This window comes from Bufo bufo, chromosome 6 (genome assembly GCF_905171765.1).
Source record: "Bufo bufo chromosome 6, aBufBuf1.1, whole genome shotgun sequence".
In the NCBI taxonomy this organism is placed as follows: domain Eukaryota; kingdom Metazoa; phylum Chordata; class Amphibia; order Anura; family Bufonidae; genus Bufo; species Bufo bufo.
The window spans coordinates 313,980,469-314,001,969 of record NC_053394.1 but is presented as its reverse complement, the minus strand read 5'-3'; the positions used below and the strand labels follow the sequence as shown (position 1 = coordinate 314,001,969).

The 21,501-nt window shown below is 44.6% G+C and overlaps 1 protein-coding gene across 6 annotated transcripts in view; it reads right to left on the bottom strand.

Moving 5' to 3' along the window:
* The window catches only part of ATP6V0A1 (ATPase H+ transporting V0 subunit a1), a 107,096-nt gene extending 97,830 nt beyond the window's left edge, over positions 1–9,266 (bottom strand). For all 6 annotated transcript variants that reach the window (XM_040437975.1, XM_040437973.1, XM_040437976.1 and 3 more), the window contains exon 1: positions 9,014–9,266. The gene's annotated coding sequence lies outside the window, so the exon portion shown is untranslated. The remainder of the gene's footprint in view (positions 1–9,013) is intronic.
* Between the last annotated feature and the right edge of the window lie 12,235 nt (positions 9,267–21,501).

Genomic DNA, 21,501 nt, shown 5'->3' with positions numbered 1-21,501 from the left:
CTGGGCAGACGGAAACATCACAAGGCAAGCAGCTGATCTGCGAGACATTATCAGATTAATTGCTTTATTAATGTTTGAATAATCCTAGACAGTGTAATAGCTTTTACCACTGGAATGTCTTAAGACCCTTCGCATGGGCCGATAAACAGAGAACAAATGTTTCCAAGGGCTCATGCACACAAGCATAACTGCTCAGTGCCCATGCTGCGGACTGAAAATAGCGGTCCGTAATGCGCGGGCACCGTTGAGTTGAATGAGTCCGCGAACCGCAACATACGGTCAAAGATAGAACATGTTCTATCTTTTTGCAGTGCAGAGGCACGGTTCAGAAGCTCACGGAAGCACTCTGCAGTGCTTCCGTGGATTTCCAATCTGTGCCTCCACACCGCAAAAAGATAGCTGGTGGATGCGGATCCATTTAAGTCAATGCGTCTGTTTACAGTCCGCAATACAGGCACTGAGCAATTACGTATCTGTGCATGAGCCCTAAGAACGTGTGCTTGGACAATCACCTAGCCATCTAAACACCCCAATGATCAAACCTTTTATGCAGGAGCAAATATAATTATTCGCGGCAGCACATCTTTCTGGGTAACTAGATCATTCATCCTTATCGAAGGGCTGTTTCACAAGAGCAAGTCCATTGTGGAAATCACACTGTGTGAGCGTGATCCTCTGTTCTAGACTTGCAGGGGCGCAAGGTATTATCATGATTTATAATGCTGTATGCCTATGCTTGACCTTACTTCTAAAAGAATCTTAGTGACCTAAAACAGTCAAGTAAGGACAAGCAGAGACACATGGCATTATAAATCATGATAATGCTGTGTGCTCCTGCAAGTCCAGAGCAGAGGATCGCGCTCCCACCTGGAGCGTGATTCCCGCAATAGACTTGCTCATGTGAAACAGCCCTAACACAGCTGGACTCAAGTCCCAATGGTTTAAAATCATAGAGCCATGGGCACTTAATGTGCCACCTGTGATGCCTTCATATGGTATATTAGGTCCCTTTTATACTGGCCAATTATCAGGAACAAACTTTCGCATAACCACTCGTTCCCAATAACTGGCAAGTGTAAAGGTAAGGCTGATCACCTGAGAAACGAAAAATAAGCTTTTCTGACACATGCTCGCATAATCAATGGCAACCAAAAACGGTTGACTTTAGACTGTGGGTTTACTCGGGCCGAGGATCACCCAGATAATTGCTAACAAGCGTTCATGGCCATGCTCGCTATCGATCTGGCGGTGTAAATTATAATCCATTATCGGTTTACTGATGCTGCAAGGGGAAGATGGTATCTGCAAGGTAATCCTCATTATAACAGTAGGTGTAGAATTGGTTTAACAGTATGATAGCACTATTCTTTGCTTGAAAGGCCTAGATAAAAGATGTCCACAGAAAAGAATTGCACTGATCAGCGTACTGTGTGTGCCCCTTTACTCGGGCAGAGAATCCGTCAGATAATTGTATTCATAGCCATCGCCAACAAGCATTCATAGTAGGGTTGCACCGGGTATTGAATTATCGATACCTTTGTACCGGCATTAATTGAATACCAGGATTTGCCTTTTACCGATACTAGGCTGCCCTACTGCGCAGCCTAGTATCAGAGAACATGGCGCGCGCTGCTCTCAAAGCGCTCCATGTTCTCCTCAGCAGCACAGTGGAGAACAAGTCTCTCCCTTTCCCCTGTGCCGCTGCTGCCATCAATGACAAGTGAGAAAGGAAGAAGAAGCGAGGGGCTGTGGCAGCACCTGAGGGGGTTAACTGCCACTGATCGCAGCTTCCTGTCATAGAGGTCTTCACACTCTCCCTGCTGCCCTGTGCATAGTACACACAGCAGCAGGGAGCTTACCATGGCAGCCAGGGCTTCAGTAGCATCCTGGCTGCCATGGTAACCGATCGGAGCCCCGCAATTACACTGCTGGGGTTCCGATCGGAACTGCCACTGCCACCAATAAGGAGGAGGGGACCCTATGGCCACTGCCACCAATGATTTAATTCTGGTGGGGGGGGCGCACTGTGCCACCAATGATTTACTACTGGGGGGTTGGGGGCGGACTGCGCCACCTATGTTTTTAATACTGGGGGAGAGGGCGCACTGTTTTTAATACAAATACAGGAGGCGGGTTCCGGCTATGTGATTCTGCCGCCGACACCCGCCTCCTGTATTTGTATTAATGGTTTAGTTATCCTCATTGGTGGTGAAGTGCGCCCCCCCCCCCCCAAGAATTAAATCATTGGTGGCAGTGGCCATAGGGTCCCCTCCTCCTCATTGGTGGCAGTGGCAGTTCCGATCGGAGCCACAGCAGTGTAATCGCTGGGCTCCGATCGGTTACCATGGCAGCCAGAACGCTACTGAAGCCCTGGCTGCCAAGACAAGCTCCCTGCTGCTGTGTGCACAGGGCAGCAGGGAGAGTGTGAAGTCCTATTCACCCTAATACAGCTCTATTAGGATGAACAGGACAAAAGATTAAAAGATCCTAGGTTCTAGCCCCTAAGGGGGGAAATAGTTATTAAATAAAAAATAAAAAGTAAAAAATAAAGTATAAATCACCCCCTTTCACAATTTTACATATAAAATATATAAACATATTACATATCGCCACGTCCGAAAAGTCCCAACTATTAAAATATAAATAAATATCTTCTATGCAATGAACGTCGTAACAAAAAATAAATGTTAAAAAAACTGTGCGATTCGCGATTTTTTGGTCACCTTGAACCCCCCAAAAAATTAGGATAGGACTGTTCGATTATGGGCCGGACGTGCCATAAAATGCAGAATGCACGTGGCTTTTTTGGTGTTCTATTTTTTTCACGTGCTATCGAGTATCGCAATACTTTATCATATCGAATCAAAATTTTTAGATCGTGACAACCCTAATTCAAAGCCATGATCGCTAGCAATCATCTGGCGGAGTAAGGCCCCTTGCAGACAAGCGTGTCCGGCTTATGTCCTGATGCGCTGCGGATGCATTCAGTGAAAACTGAGCGATTTCCCAAACAAAGCCATTTCGTTTTGTTTGCGATCGCGTTCAGTTTTTATTGCGCAGGTGCAATGCGATTTACAGCGTTTTGCACGCGCATGATAAAAAAAAACTGAATGTTTACAAATCTCTTAGCAACCATCCATGAAAATCGCATCGCATCCGCACTTGCTTGCGGATGTGATTTTTACGCAGCCCCATTCACTTCTATGGGGCCAGAGTTGAGTGAAAAATCGCAGAATATAGAACATGCTGCGATCTTCACGCAACGCAAAAGTGATGCATGAAAACCACCGCTCATGTACACAGACCCATTTAAATAAATGGGTCCAGATTCCATGCGGGCGCAATGCGTTCGCATCACGCATTGCACCCGCGTGGAATTCTCGCTCGTGTGAAAGGGGCCTAAAGGTGCTGCCGATTACCCATAATTGCTGCGTCCCGGGACCTAAACCGGCTTTCGCCAGCAGCAGCTCATGCTGTCTAAACAGCACTGTCGGCAGACAATGATTCTGTACGGGGATGAGGCATGTGGTATTAGCAATCACTCCTTCCCATACTGTGGAGGAGATCGCTGCATGTAAAAGTCTTCTTCGCTGATGAGCAGATAACTGCTGGGAAGAAACGCTTCCTTCCCAACAATTGCCTTCTGAATTGTCCCGTGTAAAGGGACCTTAATTGAGTAAAAGTCCAAACAAAATATGAAGTTAAAGAGCCAGTGCAGAGAATACATTGAGTACCCAGAAAACAATCCATCATTTTTTTAAATTAAAACATTACTCAGAATATTTATATATAGGCTGCTACTCTGTAATAAAAAAAGTTTGATGGGGGTTGTCCCTTTAAGGCAGTTTTGCCTGAACCAGTTTTCCAGTCAATAAGTTCAAGAAATTGAAAGAAGATTGCTTTATAACAATACTTCATGCTGGTTGTTATAGAAAACCTCAAACTATATTGCACTGTATTTTTTATTTTTTTATAAATCACAGATAATATGCAGATACATACAGTTAGGGGGGGCATTCTGGTTATATTAAGTAATCACCTCTCCACAGGAGACTGGACAACTATTAGATCCATGGTAGTCCTACCGCTGGGACCCCCAGTGATCACAAAAACGGGGGCGTCATACCACATGAAGCCCCCAAAAATGAACAGAGCAGAAAGTCAGGCATACGCTAATCCTCACCATTCTTTCTATGGGAGTTCTGAAGACAGCCGAGAGCAGCTGAATGCATCCCTGACCGGCCTCTCCGTTTATTTTGGGGAACTCCAGTTCTCATTTTAGGTGGGGGTCCCAGCAGTAGGACCCCCATGATCTGATAGTTATCTCCTACACTGTGGATAACTTAATATAACTGGAAAAACCCTTTAATTCTGACCTTATAAGGGTCATTACATAAAGATTATCTAGTATTAATGCTGAAAGACTATGAAACCAGTTATGAGAGAGGTGGACCAGTTCTCAAAGAATAGGTGTAATTTACTAAACTCGTGACTTCCTCAAAAGAACAGACAGTACCTGATAGATGCCGTTGACTCAGGAAACAATAAGAACATTATAGAAATACCACTTCCTTAGAACCTTGTCATTTTGGTAGCAGTCATCATTGTGATGTGGTGTTTGCTAAAAGATTTCAGCAGCAACCACAAGAACATAAAATGTTCATTAAAGGAGGTTTCTGAACCCCTGAGAAAATGCTCTTAAGGCCTCATGCACACGACCGTGCAGTTTTTTGAGGTCCGCAAACCGCGGATCTGCAAAAAACGGAAGCCGTCCGTGTTGCCTTCCGCAATTTGCGGGAACGGGCGCCGCCAAAATAATGCCTATTCTTGTCCGCAAAGCGCGGACAAGAATAGGACATGTTATATTTTTTAGCTGTCCGCATCTTTTGCCCGCCCCCCCATTGAAGTGAATGGGTCTGTATCCGAGCCGCCAAAATGGCGGCTCGGATGCGGACCCAAACAACGGTCGTGTGCATGAGGCCTAACACTCAAATAAAATTGAATAATACATGTATCTCTGTCACCATTCCCATGTTGCTGGTCACCAGAAACACTTCTTATTGGCACACTTGTGCTACCATTTTGACAAGACTGCCCATAATTGGCTACTGTGGTCACATAGATCCTGCACTATCCAGTAATGGGAGTTCATGCACCCCAGAGGTTCAAGACAACAATCACACTGGCCAACATTTACTAAAGGGAGTCTGTCACCAGGAAATGCACTGTTACAACAGACACAATGCAGCGCAGGGCTGGCTCATCTGAATGTAATGATACCTTTCACTTTGTGATCTGTTGCTTCATTCTGGAGAAAAAGTACTTTTAATTTATATGCAAAGGAAACGTTAAGTGCACTGAGGGCGGGCCCAAGCCATTCTGTGTACCCTTGATCCTCCCGCTTCCTCTGCATCTCCTTGATTGACAGGGCTGCAAGATGGCTATGCAGGAACCTGGACCTGTCAATCAAACAGCACACTAAGAGATTTGGGATATCTATGTATCCCATCAATTGCACCCCTAGCATTCAGACTGTTATCACCTATCCTATGGATAGATAATAAGTGCCATTTGAGGGTTAACCCTTTTAATACTAAAGCCAGAAAAAAAGTGCAACATTTGGGGGAAAATCAACTCACAGCAGGTGTGGATCTTATCTTTTGACTTTAGGACAGTCAAAAATGTATGAAGGGGTATGCGCAGTCCATGCAGATTTTTTTAGATTGCTATAAACAGAGCTCAATTTATCTGCCCCATTATTTTTATTTTCTCTGGGAACCCTTTTAGTTCAGGTAAACTGGCTAGAATACACCAAGGGGAAAGATCAGCGTATTAAGGTTCCAAGCCCCAGGCATGTAAACCGCACAGAAATATCAGGGACATATTACAAAAACTGTGTATAGCCCTGGTCTGACACCCAGTCTTCAAGACGTTTTCCTGTTTGCCATCTTATCAAGAAATCAATAACTGTAGACAGCACATGAGCAATGAAATGGAGAAGCCCTCTTTATGTGAATGAATACACTGCACATAGACGCCTTGTATTATTTTACCTGGAACGAGACTTGTGATCATCCTTCTTCCTATTATATAGTATCACATGGGGATTCTAGCATGTACTAAAACCATGAAGAAATGTCCGCAGTATACGTACACTTTGACCTGAGTGCAGAAGAGTCAGTTGATGTTCAGCTCAAAGCGAACTTTCTGCAATGATTTACAAGCCTGAAAATGGAACAATAGCCGTAGAACTGTGTCCTATAGCTGGTGTCACCATCTGCCTTACAAATTATTCATCAGTCTCCTCCACCTAGCCAAGCTACAGAAGTGCAACCCAATACTCTGCAATGGACACATCATACAGAACGTCAGTGATATATTCCTGACTAGCAGTGCTCATAACCGCAACTCTGCTACTCTACCTCTGCTATGCGGCACATCGATAATGGATTACTAAGGCTACAATGTCTGTGACTACTTGACAGATGCCTTATGTTCCCCCGGAGCTGTCTATTCATTGAGAGGCTTAGTTCCATGTATGACAGGTGTGCCAAAAAATAAAAAACCCAAGTATCACTCAATATTGTTAGGCCTCTTTCACACTTGCGTTGTCCGGATCCGTCGTGTACTCCATTTGCCGGAGGTGCCCGCCGGATCCGTAACACCGCAAGTGAACTGAAAGCATTTGAAGACGGATCCGTCTTCAAAATGCGTTCAGTGTTACTATGGCAGCCAGGACGCTATTAAAGTCCTGGTTGCCATAGTAGTAGTGGGGAGCGGGGGAGCAGTATACTTACCGTCCGTGCGGCTCCCGGGGCGCTTCAGAGTGACGTCATTCTGGAGCGCCCCGGGAGCCGCACGGACGGTAAGTATACTGCTCCCCCGCTCCCCACTACACTTTACCATGGCAAACAGGACTTTAGCGTCCTGGCAGCCAGTAAAACCATTCAGAAAAAGCTAAACGTCGGATCCGGTAATGCGCCGAAACGACGTTTAGCTTAAGGCCTGATCCGGATTAATGCCTTTCAATGGGCATTAATTCCGGATCCGGCCTTGCGGCAAGTGTTCAGGATTTTTGACCGGAGCAAAAAGCGCAGCATGCGGTGGTATTTTCTCCGGCCAAAAAACGTTCCGGTCCGGAGTGACCTGCTCCATAAGCCATATGACCAATGAACTTGACGTTACCGGCCTAAAAAGAGGCTGTGGAGCTCATGGAGCATTACAGTCACTTTAAACATCTGGGAGTCGGATCACTGACAATCTGGTAATGATGAGCTATGCTGAGGATAGGTTATCACTATTAGGACTCATGCACACAGCTGTAAATTCCAGATCCACAAAACATGGATACCGGACGTGTGCACTCAGCATTTTGCGGATTGGAATGTCTAGCCCTATGGTAAAAATACCTATTCTTGTCCACAAAAAGGACAAAAATAAGATATGATATATATAGAGATAGATATATATATATATTATAAAATTTTATTTATTTATTTTTTTTTATTTTTGCAGGGCAGCGGAACGGACTTGCAGATGCAGAAAGCACAGGGTGTGCTGCGCGCATTTTTTGCAACCCCACTGAAAAGAATGGGTCCGCATCTGAGCCACAAAAAATGCAGATCATATGCAGACTGAAAATACGTTTGTGTGCACGAGTCCTGAAATACCCAGACAACCCCTCTACAGCCCCTCCCCCATCACCTTCTGCAACAAGCCAATTGCTCAGATCTCTTCTATAGACAGCTGTTAGTGTTTGAGGGGTTGTCCAGCCGTTAATACTGATGACCTGTCATCAGAATAGGTCATCGGTATCTGATCGGCGGGGGTCCGACACCCAGCACCTCCACTGATCAGCTGTTTGAAGAGGAGGCAGCACTCCAAGCGAGTGCTACTTCCTATTCATTAGGCGTCCTGCACACGAACGTGTGCCCCCCTTGGTCGTGCTGCTCCGTAGTGCTCCCGTAGGGTTCCGTTCCGCATCTCCGTATTTGCGGACACATTGAAGTGAATGGATCCGCATCCGTAATGCGGAATGGCCACAGAACGGCGCCCGTGTATTGCAGACACACACGTTCGGGTGCAGGAGGCCTTACACTGCACTTCGTCTCTCAGTAGGTGATATTAAAGGGAACTTGTCAGCGGCAAAAGCTATCTCAAACCACCAGCAGTACATTCAAGTAGCCGGCAGTGAGTTTCGAATGATGATGTTCTTACTGCATTCTGATGAGGCAGAAGTATGAAAAACAATATTTTATCCTCCGTCCGCGCTATTTTCCAGTCAGGCTTGAAGTCAAGGAGGCAGCGGCCTCTTTGCTTCAAGTCAAGGTAACCGCGCCCCCTTCCTGTGACTGACAGCCGGCTACTTGAAGGTACCTCTGGTGGTTTGGGATGGCTTTTGTCGCTAAGAGGTTCCCTTTAAAGAGGCTCTCTCACTAACATAAGATTTATTTTCAACTGAAGCTGTTGTCTGTTCAAATTAATAGACAACCATTTGATACATTGCTTGGTCCACAAGAGGTCTCTACTAGAGAAGCCATCACAAATTTTCTAAGAGGGCACACTAATCGTATCATGGGGGCTCAAAATGATGTAAGTTCTCACATCCATACAAGCCAGGTGTGTGTGTGTGTGTGTGTGTGTGTGTGTGTGTGTGTGTGTGTGTGTGTGTGTGTGTGTGCAACACAAACATGCAATAACATATACTACAGCTGCACTGCCAATGCACAATATAATATATATATATATATATATATATATATATATATATATATATATATATATACACACACACACACTATGTAACCATTGTCTTATCTGTCAGTGTAGGATACATGCCAGGCTCACAGCAGGAAGGTGTGACACCCTCTGTACACATAACCATACAATACTGCCCCTCCACACACGGATACAACAGCCTCTCTGTATCACCCCCCACATTACTCAGTTTACAGCTGCCCTAATATTCGCCCTTTTCTCCCCCTTTCCTTCATTCATTCCATGATCTCCGTACCTTGTAAACGAGAGCTCAGCGTCAGCTGCTCCTTCCTCCTCCTTCAGCCCGGACCTCAGCCCCGTGACGTCACGTGCACGTCACCGCCAGGAGCGCCCAGGGAATGCCGGTCTCCTCAGGACGTATTCGGAACCTAGTTAGTGACAGAAGAGCACGGACATACGAAGAAGGTTTTATTTCACGTTCCTCTAAGCCGCCATTATTTTGATTGTGTTGCCCACAAATAACATGGCCGCGTCGAACAGGCGCTGTCCGTCACGTGACGTGTTATCCCTGGGAAATCTTGGGGGAAGGGAATATGCCGCAGTGAGGAGGGCGGGGATCACATGACTCACATGGTGCTCTGACGTAGCCGCCTCTTCAGCCGTGTAGACGGGCGTTGTAATAGGCGTAGTTGTAATGTCCGTCTACTTTTCGCTGTCAAGGTTTATGAGGAGAAATATGTGACGTCCTGTCTTCTGTAGTAGAAATGTTTTTTGGAAACTAAGAGCTGTAGTAATAATTCCAGAACAGTATTAGGGATTATTTACATGGCTTTTTATCCCAAAACAGTCCACCAGTATCAAACTGTCATGTCTCAAGGCCTATTTAAAGGGTTGAACACTGACTTATTGGATAGCTGCCTTACATCTGGTGGCATTAAAGGGGTTATCCGAGGCTGGAAATGGCCCCCCATATGCCCGGGCTACTCACACTGGTTCTACTTTACTGGCTCCACACGTCGCTCCTGGTCCCCGCACGGCCACAGCTGCTTCTCCCCGTCCACGGATGAAAACATCCGGGAGGGGGGGGGGCAACCAATGGCAGTGCCGGAGTTCCTTGCCGCTAGTGTGAAAGTACCCTTAGCACAGCGCCATACATTGTATAGCTGATGCGCTTGATATTGGGCTCAGCCCCATTCTCTTGAATGGGACTGAGCTGCTCCTAGGCCACGTGACACATAAATGGCCTAGGAAAAGCAGAGAGAAGACCGCTCCTTCTCAAATAGTTGATTGGTGGGAGTCCCGGGTGTCGGACCTCCACCTATCACAAAAAATCGAGGAAAACCCCTTTAACCATTTTGTGGACAAGAATAGGCATTTTTAACATAGGGCAGGACGTGCGGAACAGGAAATTGTGTTTTGCGGATACAGTCGTGTGCATGAGGCCTTAGGTAGAGTTTTCTTTCCAATCTCTGGCTTTTGAAAAAGTTGCTTGTCAAAGCTCTGGCGTTTTGATATCTCCTCTGTAGGGAAAAAAAACCTTCACAGTTGTTTAGAATATAAAACATAAAAAACACATGCAATATAGAAAAAAAAAAGCTGTTTCTATGGCGTGTTTTTGGTGAACATAAAACACCAGAACTAAACGTGTGTAGGGTTCCATTTTTTGGTTCCCTACACACATGAATTGGACACTGGTGTTTTTTACCATTAAAAAAAAAAAACTTGCTTTTTTTTTGCCACCTGCTGTTTTTGCAGCGTTTCTTGTGGCAGTTTTTCAGATTTGTTTGCAAACAGTGGCCCAGATTTTCTCAGTCAGCAGATAGCATGAGCGTAGACAGGCTGCCTAGATTTGCACCAGATTTATCACAGTGGCCCAGGCGGGATGATCAATCTGATGCGGGGATGCACACTTTTGTCTTGGTTGGCTTATTTTGAGACAGAATAGCGGTGTAAAATGGTGCATCTTAGGCCACACCCCTTTCCCCACAAAGCCCCACCCCTTTCCATTACACCCTGCAAGTTGAAAAAGTGCAGAAACTCAATATTTGCCCATTTGAGCCACTTTTTACCTTAGTAAATCTTTTAACCCCTTAGTGACCAAGCCTGTTTGGGCCTTAATGACCAAGCCAAATTTAGGAAATCTGACGTGTTATTTTAGCTTAGAATAACTTTGTAACGGTTTTGCACATCAAAGTAATTCTGACATTGTTTTCTCGTCACATATTGTACTTTACTTAGGTGGTAAAATACTACCAATAAAATATGCGTATCTTTATTAAAAAAGTGAAAATTTATGAAAATTTGTAAAAATTGTCACATTTTCCTATTTTCAACTGCAATATTTCACATACATACATAAATACTATTCAATATTTTTATCAGAAATATATTTCCACATCTTTACTTTATTTTGGCTGCACTTACAAAAAAATTTAAACTTTTTGTTTTTATTTAGATGTGGGGGGGCCGCCCTAATAACTTTATTTAACACATCTGGGGGACATATTGCCCCGATCGGGGTGCTGGGGGACCCGATCGGGGTATAATTTGAACTTCTCTCTCCTCTCCTGAGGAGAGAGACGTTACTGAGAGCAGCGGTGAGCGGCGGCGGCCGGCTTTCAGTCTTCGCATGCGCCGGGCCGCCGCCATCTTTCTTGAGGGTAAGGGGGGATAAGGATCAGGACCGAGCTTAGGGCCAGAAGTGCTGGGGGACCCGATCGCTGCACCAGAGACTTTCTCCCTCCTCTCTTACATGAGAGGAGGGAGAAAGTTTAGTGCGGGCAGCTCCGCTGCCGGCATCTTCTGTGATTGCCGTGATAAAGTGTATCACGGCGATCACGTGATCAGAGACCGTGTGTCACGGTCTCTTATCACTGCCCCAAGCCCTCAGCTACCTCCGTAAAAAGGCGGCGCTCCAGCCCAAGGCCCCTTAGTGACACGTATGGGTGGTCACTAAGGGGTTAATAGTTTGGTAAATTAGTGTGTCATACTGCCTGGTTTTCTTCATGGTGTTTTCCTCTATAGAGAAGGTGATGTGAAAACACCTGAAAAACGCCAAGAGCTCCAGACAAAGAAAAGTCACCTAATGAACAAAAACAATAGAAGCAAAAAAGCACTAGTGTATCCTGCATTTATATTTCCCATAGGCCTTCAGCTTTTATCTGGAGCTGGTGTTTTTTTCTGCCGAAAACGCTGCAAGAAACACCACTAAAGTACAGAAAAAAGCCAGGAAACAGCTACGTGTGAAAGTACCTTTATGGCTGTCAAGATGCTTGAAACATGGTGTGCTGAGTATTCGTAAAATGCAATACATATATACCTGATGTAAGCATGGTGGTATGTACATATGCTAGCCATGAGGTGGTTAACAGGTTACAAGAATTTTGCACCATTTGAATTTAGTGCAATTTGCTGACCGCAGGTTCGGCTGACAATACATTGATGTGTATGGGGGTTCTTAGTAGCCAGTTTATTAGGATGAGTAGGAAATCTGGTGGGATGCATTGCTGATATCAGATCAATGAATGTTAAAGAAATAAGTGACAACCAGAGGATTTGGTTCAAGGAGTTTTCTCGTGAGATGCTGATGCTGTCCAGGGATCAGATTAGCCCAGGACGTCCAGCTACTGTTATCACCTGTGATCGGCTGTTATAACTAGGGGGAGTTGGGGCGGCTACAGGTACATTATATTATTAAATTGTGCCCATAAATAGGAAATAATACATGGCAGGGTTGAGCCTACCTAGGTAAACAACGTGATCTCAAACTTTGAATTTGCGATTACTGTGCCTTTGTTAGATAGCAGTTAGGAAAAAATACCAAAATTTTACAGGGGGATCAGGGGTGGCTTAAAAGCTTTAAAGAAAAGATGCTTGAATTAATTCCCAACCACTGCCTTGCTCCCCGCTGCTCATTACTTCCGGCTCCTGTCTGAACATGCAGGGAAAATATATGGGTGCAGGAAGACGTAGGTCCTTTTACATCATCGGGCAAATTATCAGGCACAAGAGTTTGTAGTAATACTCGTTCCCGATAATTGGGCCATGTAAAGGTGCCAGCGATCACCTTACACCATACAAGAAAACTCTGATTCACCAGGTGATTGTGTCTTTCAGACAGCACTAAAAATCATTGTTTCTCAAGAGTAGAGTGTCCTGTAAAAAACAGGAATCTGCTGCCCAAAACAATGATTCTCTAATGGAACAAGCAGTCCCACTAACCGTCAGGCAATGATCAGCAACATTTAGGTTGTTCCCAATAATTGCCTGAAACATCGGTCTGTGTAAGGCTAATTTCACACTATTTCATTGCATTTAATTATTGCTATTTTCTATTTTTCTCTCTTTTCTGGTGTAATCCACATTAGCAAGTATGTGCTTCATGATTGACAAGGCAGTCCAGTGTACATTTTGTGCAATGTATGCCGTCCTGGAACAGCTGTTTGAAGGTGCATATTTTGTACAAAATTTTAGCAAATTGTACGCTTGGAAATCCAGATCCTGTATATCTAAATCAGTGAATTTCAACACTGAGATACCTTGGCAATATGAAAAAGAGTTTCCTGCTCACTGAGCAGACACTGTATGGGGTAGATGAAGGGAAGGGTGGCAGTATGGAGGATCAGGGAAGTGAGATAGCTAGCTGGATAGCAGTTAGAAAACTGGGAAAAGGGAAGAGTGCCAGGTAGGCCTGATCTAACACACCCCAACAAGTTTGCAAGGTTGGCAGATGAGGATGTCAGGGAGAGCACTGCTACAGCAAGACACTTCCTCTGCTCTAGTAAGCAGGGGACCAGGAGAGCAGGGCAGGCCAGACAGGTGCTGGTAGTGGGAGACTCAATCATTAAAGGGCTTCTGTCAGCCCACTAAACCGTTTTTTTTTTTTTTTGCTTAATAATAACCCCTACACTGCGATTTATCCATACATAAGTAAAATAATAATTTTGGTTCAGTAGAATTTGCTAAAACCCTATTTTTATAATATGTAAATTACCTTGCTACCAGCAAGTAGGGCGGCTACTTGCTGGTAGCAGCCGCATCCTCCGATGGTAATGACGCCCCCTCTGCTTGTTGATTGACAGGGCCAGCGGACGGGATCTTTCTCCGCTGGCCCTGCCTGTTTTCATTCAATATCTGGCGCCTGTGCCGCGGCCGTACCTATGTTCAATCGGCGCAGGCGCACTGAGAGGCGGCCACTCACTCGGCCGCTTCATCCTCAATGCGCCTGCGCCGATGACGTCACATCTACACCCGGCGCAGGCGCATTGAGGATGAAGCGGCCGAGTGAGTGGCCGCCTCTCAGTGCGCCTGCGCCGATTGAAGATAGGTACGGCCGCGGCGCAGGCGCCAGATATTGAATGAAAACAGGCAGGGCCAGCGGAGAAAGATCCCGTCCACTGGCCCTGTCAATCAACAAGCAGAGGGGGCGTCATTACCATCGGAGGATGCGGCTGCTACCAGCAAGTAGCCTCCCTACTTGCTTGTAGCAAGGTAATTTACAAATTATAAAATTAGGGTTTTAGCAAATTCTACTAAACCAAAATTATTATTTTACTTATGTATGGATAAATCGCAGTGTAGGGGTCATTATTAAGCAAAAAAAAACAAAACGGTTTAGTGGGCTGACAGAAGCCCTTTAACCACCTCAGCCCCCAGTGCTTAAACACCCTGAAAGACCAGGCCACTTTTTACACTTCTGACCTACACTACTTTCACCGTTTATTGCTCGGTCATGCAACTTACTACCCAAATGAATTTTACCTCCTTTTCTTCTCACTAATAGAGCTTTCATTTGGTGGTATTTCATTGCTGCTGACACTTTTACTTTTTTTGTTATTAATCGAAATGTAACGATTTTTTTGCAAAAAAATTACATTTTTCACTTTCAGTTGTAAAATTTTGCAAAAAAAACGACATCCATATATAAATTTTGCTCTAAATTTATTGTTCTACATGTCTTTGATAAAAAAAAAAATGTTTGGGTAAAAAAAAAAATGGTTTGGGTAAAAGTTATAGCGTTTACAAACTATGGTACAAAAATGTGAATTTCCGCTTTTTGCAGCAGCTCTGACTTTCTGAGCACCTGTCATGATTCCTGAGGTTCTACAATGGCCAGACAGTACAAACACCCCACAAATGACCCCATTTCTGAAAGTAGACACCCTAAGGTATTCGCTGATGGGCATAGTGAGTTCATCGAACTTTTTATTTTTTGTCACAAGTTAGTGGAAAATGATGATTTTTTTTTTTTCTTACAAAGTCTCATATTCCACTAACTTGTGACAAAAAATAAAAACTTCCATGAACTCACTATGCCCATCAGCGAATACCTTGGGGTGTCTTCTTTCCAAAATGGGGTCACTTGTGGGGTAGTTATACTGCCCTGGCATTCTAGGGGCCCAAATGTGTGGAAATCAAATTCTGTAAAAAATGACCAGTGAAATCCGAAAGGTGCTCTTTGGAATGTGGGCCCCTTTGCCCACCTAGGCTGCAAAAAAGTGTCACACATCTGGTATCTCCGTATTCAGGAGAAGTTGGGGAATGTGTTTTGGGGTGTCATTTTACATATACCCATGCTGGGTGAGATAAATATCTTGGTCAAATGCCAACTTTGTATAAAAAAAATTGGAAAAGTTGTCTTTTGCCAAGATATTTCTCTCACCCAGCATGGGTATATGTAAAATGACACCCCAAAACACATTCCCCAACTTCTCCTGAATACGGAGATACCACATGTGTGACACTTTTTTGAAGCCTAGGTGGGCAAAGGGTCCCATATTCCAAAGAGCACCTTTCGGATTTCACTGGTCATTTTTTACAGAATTTGATTTCAAACTCCTTACCACACATTTGGGCCCCTAGAATGCCAGGGCACTATAACTACCCCACAAGTGACCCCATTTTGGAAAGAAGACACCCCAAGGTATTCGCTGATGGGCATAGTGAGTTCATGGAAGTTTTTATTTTTTGTCACAAGTTAGTGGAATATGAGACTTTGTAAGGAAAAAAAAAAAATCATCATTTTCCACTAACTTGTGACAAAAAATAAAAAATTCTAGGAACTTGCCATGCCCCTCATGGAATACCTTGGGGTGTCTTCTTTCCAAAATGGGGTCACTTGTGGGGTAGTTATACTGCCCTGGCATTTTCCAGGGGCCCTAATGTGTTGTAAGTAGGTAAATGACCTGTGAAATCCAAAAGGTGCTCTTTGGAATGTGGGCCCCTTTGCCCACCTAGGCTGCAAAAAAGTGCCACACATGTGGTATCGCCGTATTCAGGAGAAGTTGGGGAATGTGTTTTGGGGTGTCATTTTACATATACCCATGCTGGGTGAGATAAATATCTTGGTCAAATGCCAACTTTGTATAAAAAAAATGGGAAAAGTTGTCTTTTGCCAAGATATTTCTCTCACCCAGCATGGGTATATGTAAAATGACACCCCAAAACACATTCCCCAACTTCTCCTGAGTACGGAGATACCAGATGTGTGACACTTTTTTGCAGCCTAGATGCGCAAAGGGGCCCACATTCCTTTTATGAGGGCATTTTTAGACATTTGGATCCCAGACTTCTTCTCACGCTTTAGGGCCCCTAGAATGCCAGGGCAGTATAAATACCCCACATGTGACCCCATTTTGGAAAGAAGACACCCCAGGGTATTCAATGAGGGGCATGGCGAGTTCATAGAAATTTTTTTTTTTTGGCACAAGTTAGCGGAAATTGATTTTATTTATTTTTTTCTCACAAAGTTTCCCTTTCCGCTAACTTGGGACAAAAAGTTCAATCTTTCATGGACTCAATATGCCCCTCACGGAATACCTGGGGGTGTCTTCTTTCCGAAATGGGGTCACATGTGGGGTATTTATACTGCCCTGGCATTCTAGGGGCCCTAAAGCGTGAGAAGAAGTCTGGAAGATAAATGTCTAAAATTTTTTACACATTTGGATTCTGTGAGGGGTATGGTGAGTTCATGTGAGATTTTATTTTTTGACACAAGTTAGTGGAATATGAGACTTTGTAAGAAAAAAAAAAAAAATTCCGCTAACTTGGGCCAAAAAATGTCTGAATGGAGCCTTACAGGGGGGTGATCAATGACAGGGGGATGATAAATGACAGGGGGGTGATCAATGACAAGGGGGTGATCAGGGAGTCTATATGGGGTGATCACCCCCCTGTCATTGATCACCCCCCCTATAAGGCTCCATTCAGATGTCCGTATGTGTTTTGCGGATCCGATCCATGTATCCGTGGATCCGTAAAAATCATACGGACATCTGAATGCAGCCTGACAGGGGGGTGATCAATGACAGGGGGGGTGATCAATGACAGGGGGGGTAATCAGGGAGTCTATATGGGGTGATCACCACAGTCATTGATCACGCCCCTGTAAGGCTTTATTCAGACGTCCGTATGCGTTTTGCGGATCCGATCCATCTATCAGTGGATCCGTAAAAATCATGCGGACATCTGAATGGATCTTACAGGGGGTAATCAATGACAGGGGGGTGATCAGGGAGTCTATATGGGGTGATCACCACAGTCATTGATCACGCCCCTGTAAGGCTCCCTTCAGATGTCCGTATGCGTTTTGCGGATCCGATCCATCTATCAGTGGATCCGTAAAAATCATGCGGACATCTGAATGGAGCTTTACAGGGGTGTGATCAATGACAGGGGGGTAATCAATGACAGGGGGGTGATCAGGGAGTCTATATGGGGTGATCACCACAGTCATTGATCACGCCCCTGTAAGGCTCCATTCAGATGTCCGTATGCGTTTTGCGGATCCAATCCATCTATCAGTGGATCCGTAAAAACCATGCGGACGTCTGAATGGAGCTTTACAGGGGGGTGATCAATGACAGGGGGGTAATCAATGACAGGGGGGTGATCAGGGAGTCTATATGGGGTGATCACCACAGTCATTGATCACGCCCCTGTAAGGCTTTATTCAGACGTCCGTATGCGTTTTGCGGATCCGATCCATCTATCAGTGGATCCGTAAAAATCATGCGGACATCTGAATGGATCTTGCAGGGGGGTAATCAATGACAGGGGGGTGATCAGGGAGTCTATATGGGGTGATCACCACAGTCATTGATCACGCCCCTGTAAGGCTCCATTCAGATGTCCGTATGCGTTTTGCGGATCCGATCCATCTATCAGTGGATCCGTAAAAATCATGCGGACATCTGAATGTAGCTTTACAGGGGTGTGATCAATGACAGGGGGGTAATCAATGACAGGGGGGTGATCAGGGAGTCTATATGGGGTGATCACCACAGTCATTGATCACGCCCCTGTAAGGCTCCATTCAGATGTCCGTATGCGTTTTGCGGATCCGATCCATCTATCAGTGGATCCGTAAAAATCATGCGGACATCTGAATGGAGCTTTACAGGGGTGTGATCAATGACAGGGGGGTAATCAATGACGGGGGTGATCAGGGAGTCTATATGGGGTGATCAGGGGTGATCAAGGGTGAATAAGGGGTTAATAAGTGACAGGGGGGGGTGTAGTGTAGTGGTGCTTGGTGCAACATATTACTGAGCTGCCTGTGTCCTCTGGTGGTCGATCCAAACAAAGGGGACCACCAGAGGACCAGGTAGCAGGTATATTAGACGCTGTTATCAAAACAGAGTCTAATATACCTGTTAGGGGTTAAAAAAATCACATCTCCAGCCTGCCAGCGAACGATCGCCGCTGGCAGGCTGGAGATCCACTCTCTTACCTTCCGCGCGCGCTCACAGGAAATCCCGGCTCACGCGAGATGACGCGTATATGCGTCGCTGAGCGCAGGGCTGCCACCTCCGGAACGCGAATCTGCGTTAGGCGGTCCGGAGGTGGTTACCACCTCAGCCCCTAGGGTTTAAACACCCTGAAAGACCAGGCCACTTTTTACACTTCTGACCTACACTACTTTCACCATTTATTGCTCGGTCATGCAACTTACCACCCAAATGAATTTTACCTCCTTTTCTTCTCACTAATAGAGCTTTCATTTGGTGGTATTTCATTGCTGCTGACATTTTTACTTTTTTTGTTATTAATCGAAATTTAACGATTTTTTTGCAAAAAAATGACATTTTTCACTTTCAGTTGTAAAATTTTGCAAAAAAAAACGACATCCATATATAAATTTTGCTCTAAATTTATTGTTCTACATGTCTTTGATAAAAAAAAAATATTTGGGTAAAAAAAAAATGGTTTGGGTAAAAGTTATAGCGTTTACAAACTATGGTACAAAAATGTGAATTTCCGCTTTTTGAAGCAGCTCTGACTTTCTGAGCACCTGTCATGTTTCCTGAGGTTCTACAATGGCCAGACAGTACAAACACCCCACAAATGACCCCATTTCGGAAAGTAGACACCCTAAGGTATTCGCTGATGGGCATAGTGAGTTCATAGAACTTTTTATTTTTTGTCACAAGTTAGCGGAAAATGATGATTTTTTTTTTTTTCTTACAAAGTCTCATATTCCACTAACTTGTGACAAAAAATAAAAACTTCCATGAACTCACTATGCCCATCAGCGAATACCTTGGGATGTCTTCTTTCCAAAATGGGGTCATTTGTGGGGTAGTTATACTGCCCTGGCATTCTAGGGGCCCAAATGTGGGGTAAGGAGTTTGAAATCAAATTCTGTAAAAAATGGCTGGTGAAATCCGAAAGGTGCTCTTTGGAATGTGGGCCCCTTTGCCCACCTAGGCTGCAAAAAAGTGTCACACATCTGGTATCTCCGTATTCAGGAGAAGTTGGGGAATGTGTTTTGGGGTGTCTTTTTACATATACCCATGCTGGGTGAGAGAAATATCTTGGCAAAAGACAACTTTGTATAAAAAAATGGTAAAAGTTGTCTTTTGCCAAGATATTTCTCTCACTCAGCATGGGTATATGTAAAATGACACCCCAAAACACATTCCCCAACTTCTCCTGAATACGGAGATACCATATGTGTGACACTTTTTTGCAGCCTAGGTGGGCAAAGGGGCCCACATTCCAAAGAGCACCTTTCGGATTTCACCAGCCATTTTTTACAGAATTTGATTTCAAACTCCTTACCACACATTTGGGCCCCTAGAATGCCAGGGCAGTATAACTACCCCACAAATGACCCCATTTTGGAAAGAAGACATCCCAAGGTATTTGCTGATGCGCATAGTGAGTTCATGGAAGTTTTTATTTTTTGTCACAAGTTAGTGGAATATGAGACTTTGTAAGAAAAAAAAAAAAAAATCATCATTTTCCACTAACTTGTGACAAAAAATAAAAAATTCTAGGAACTCGCCATGCCCCTCACGGAATACCTTGGGGTGTCTTCTTTCCAAAATGGGGTCACTTGTGGGGTAGTTATACTGCCCTGGCATTTTCCAGGGGCCCTAATGTGTGGTAAGTAGGTAAATGACCTGTGAAATCCTAATGGTGCTCTTTGGAATATGGGTCCCTTTGCCCATTTAGGCTGCAAAAAAGTGTCACACATGTGGTATCGCCGTATTCAGGAGAAGTTGGGGAATGTGTTTTGGTGTATCATTTTACATATACCCATGCTGGGTGAGAGAAATATCTTGGCAAAAGACAACTTTTCCCATTTTTTTATACAAAGTTGGCATTTGACCAAGATATTTCTCTCACCCAGCATGGGTATATGTAAAATGACACCCCAAAACACATTCCCCAACTTCTCCTGAGTATGGCGATACCAGATGTGTGACACTTTTTTGCAGCCTAGATGCGCAAAGGTGCCCAAAGTCCTTTTAGGAGGGCATTTTTAGACATTTGGATACCAGACTTCTTCTCACGCTTTGGGGCCCCTAGAATGCCAGGGCAGTATAAATATCCCACATGTGACCCCATTTTGGAAAGAAGACACCCCAAGGTATTCAATGAGGGGCATGGCGAGTTCATAGAATTTTTTTTTTTTGGCACAAGTTAGCGGAAATTGATATTTTTTTTTTTTTTCTCACAAAGTCTCCCTTTCCGCTAACTTGGGACAAAAATTTCAATCTTTCATGGACTCAATATGCCCCTCACGGAATACCTGGGGGTGTCTTCTTTCCGAAATGGGGTCACATGTGGGGTATTTATACTGCCCTGGCATTCTAGGGGCCCTAAAGCGTGAGAAGAAGTCTGGAATATAAATGTCTAAAAAATTTTACGCATTTGGATTCCGTGAGGGGTATGGTGAGTTCATGTGAGATTTTATTTTTTGACAAAAGTTAGTGGAATATGAGACTTTGTAAGAAAAAAAAATAATAATTCCGCTAACTTGGGCCAAAAAAATGTCTGAATGGAGCCTTACAGGGGGGTGATCAATGACAGGGGGGGTGATCAATGACAGGGGGGTGATCAGAGAGTCTATATGGGGTGATCACCCCCCTGTCATTGATCACCCCCCTGTAAGGCTCCATTCAGATGTCCGTATGTGTTTTGCGGATCCGATCCATGTATCCGTGGATCCGTAAAAATCATACGGACATCTGAATGCAGCCTGACAGGGGGGTGATCAATGACATGGGGGTGATCAGGGAGTCTATATGGGGTGATCACCCCCCCTGGAAGGCTCCAGGGAGACGCCTGTATGTGTTTTGCGGATCCGATCCATCTATCAGTGGATCCGTAAAAATCATGCGGACATCTGAATGGAGCTTTACAGGGGTGTGATCAATGACGGGGGGTAATCAATGACAGGGGGGTGATCAGGGAGTCTATATGGGGTGATCACCACAGTCATTGATCACGCCCCTGTAAGGCTCCATTCAGACGTCCGTATGCGTTTTGCGGATC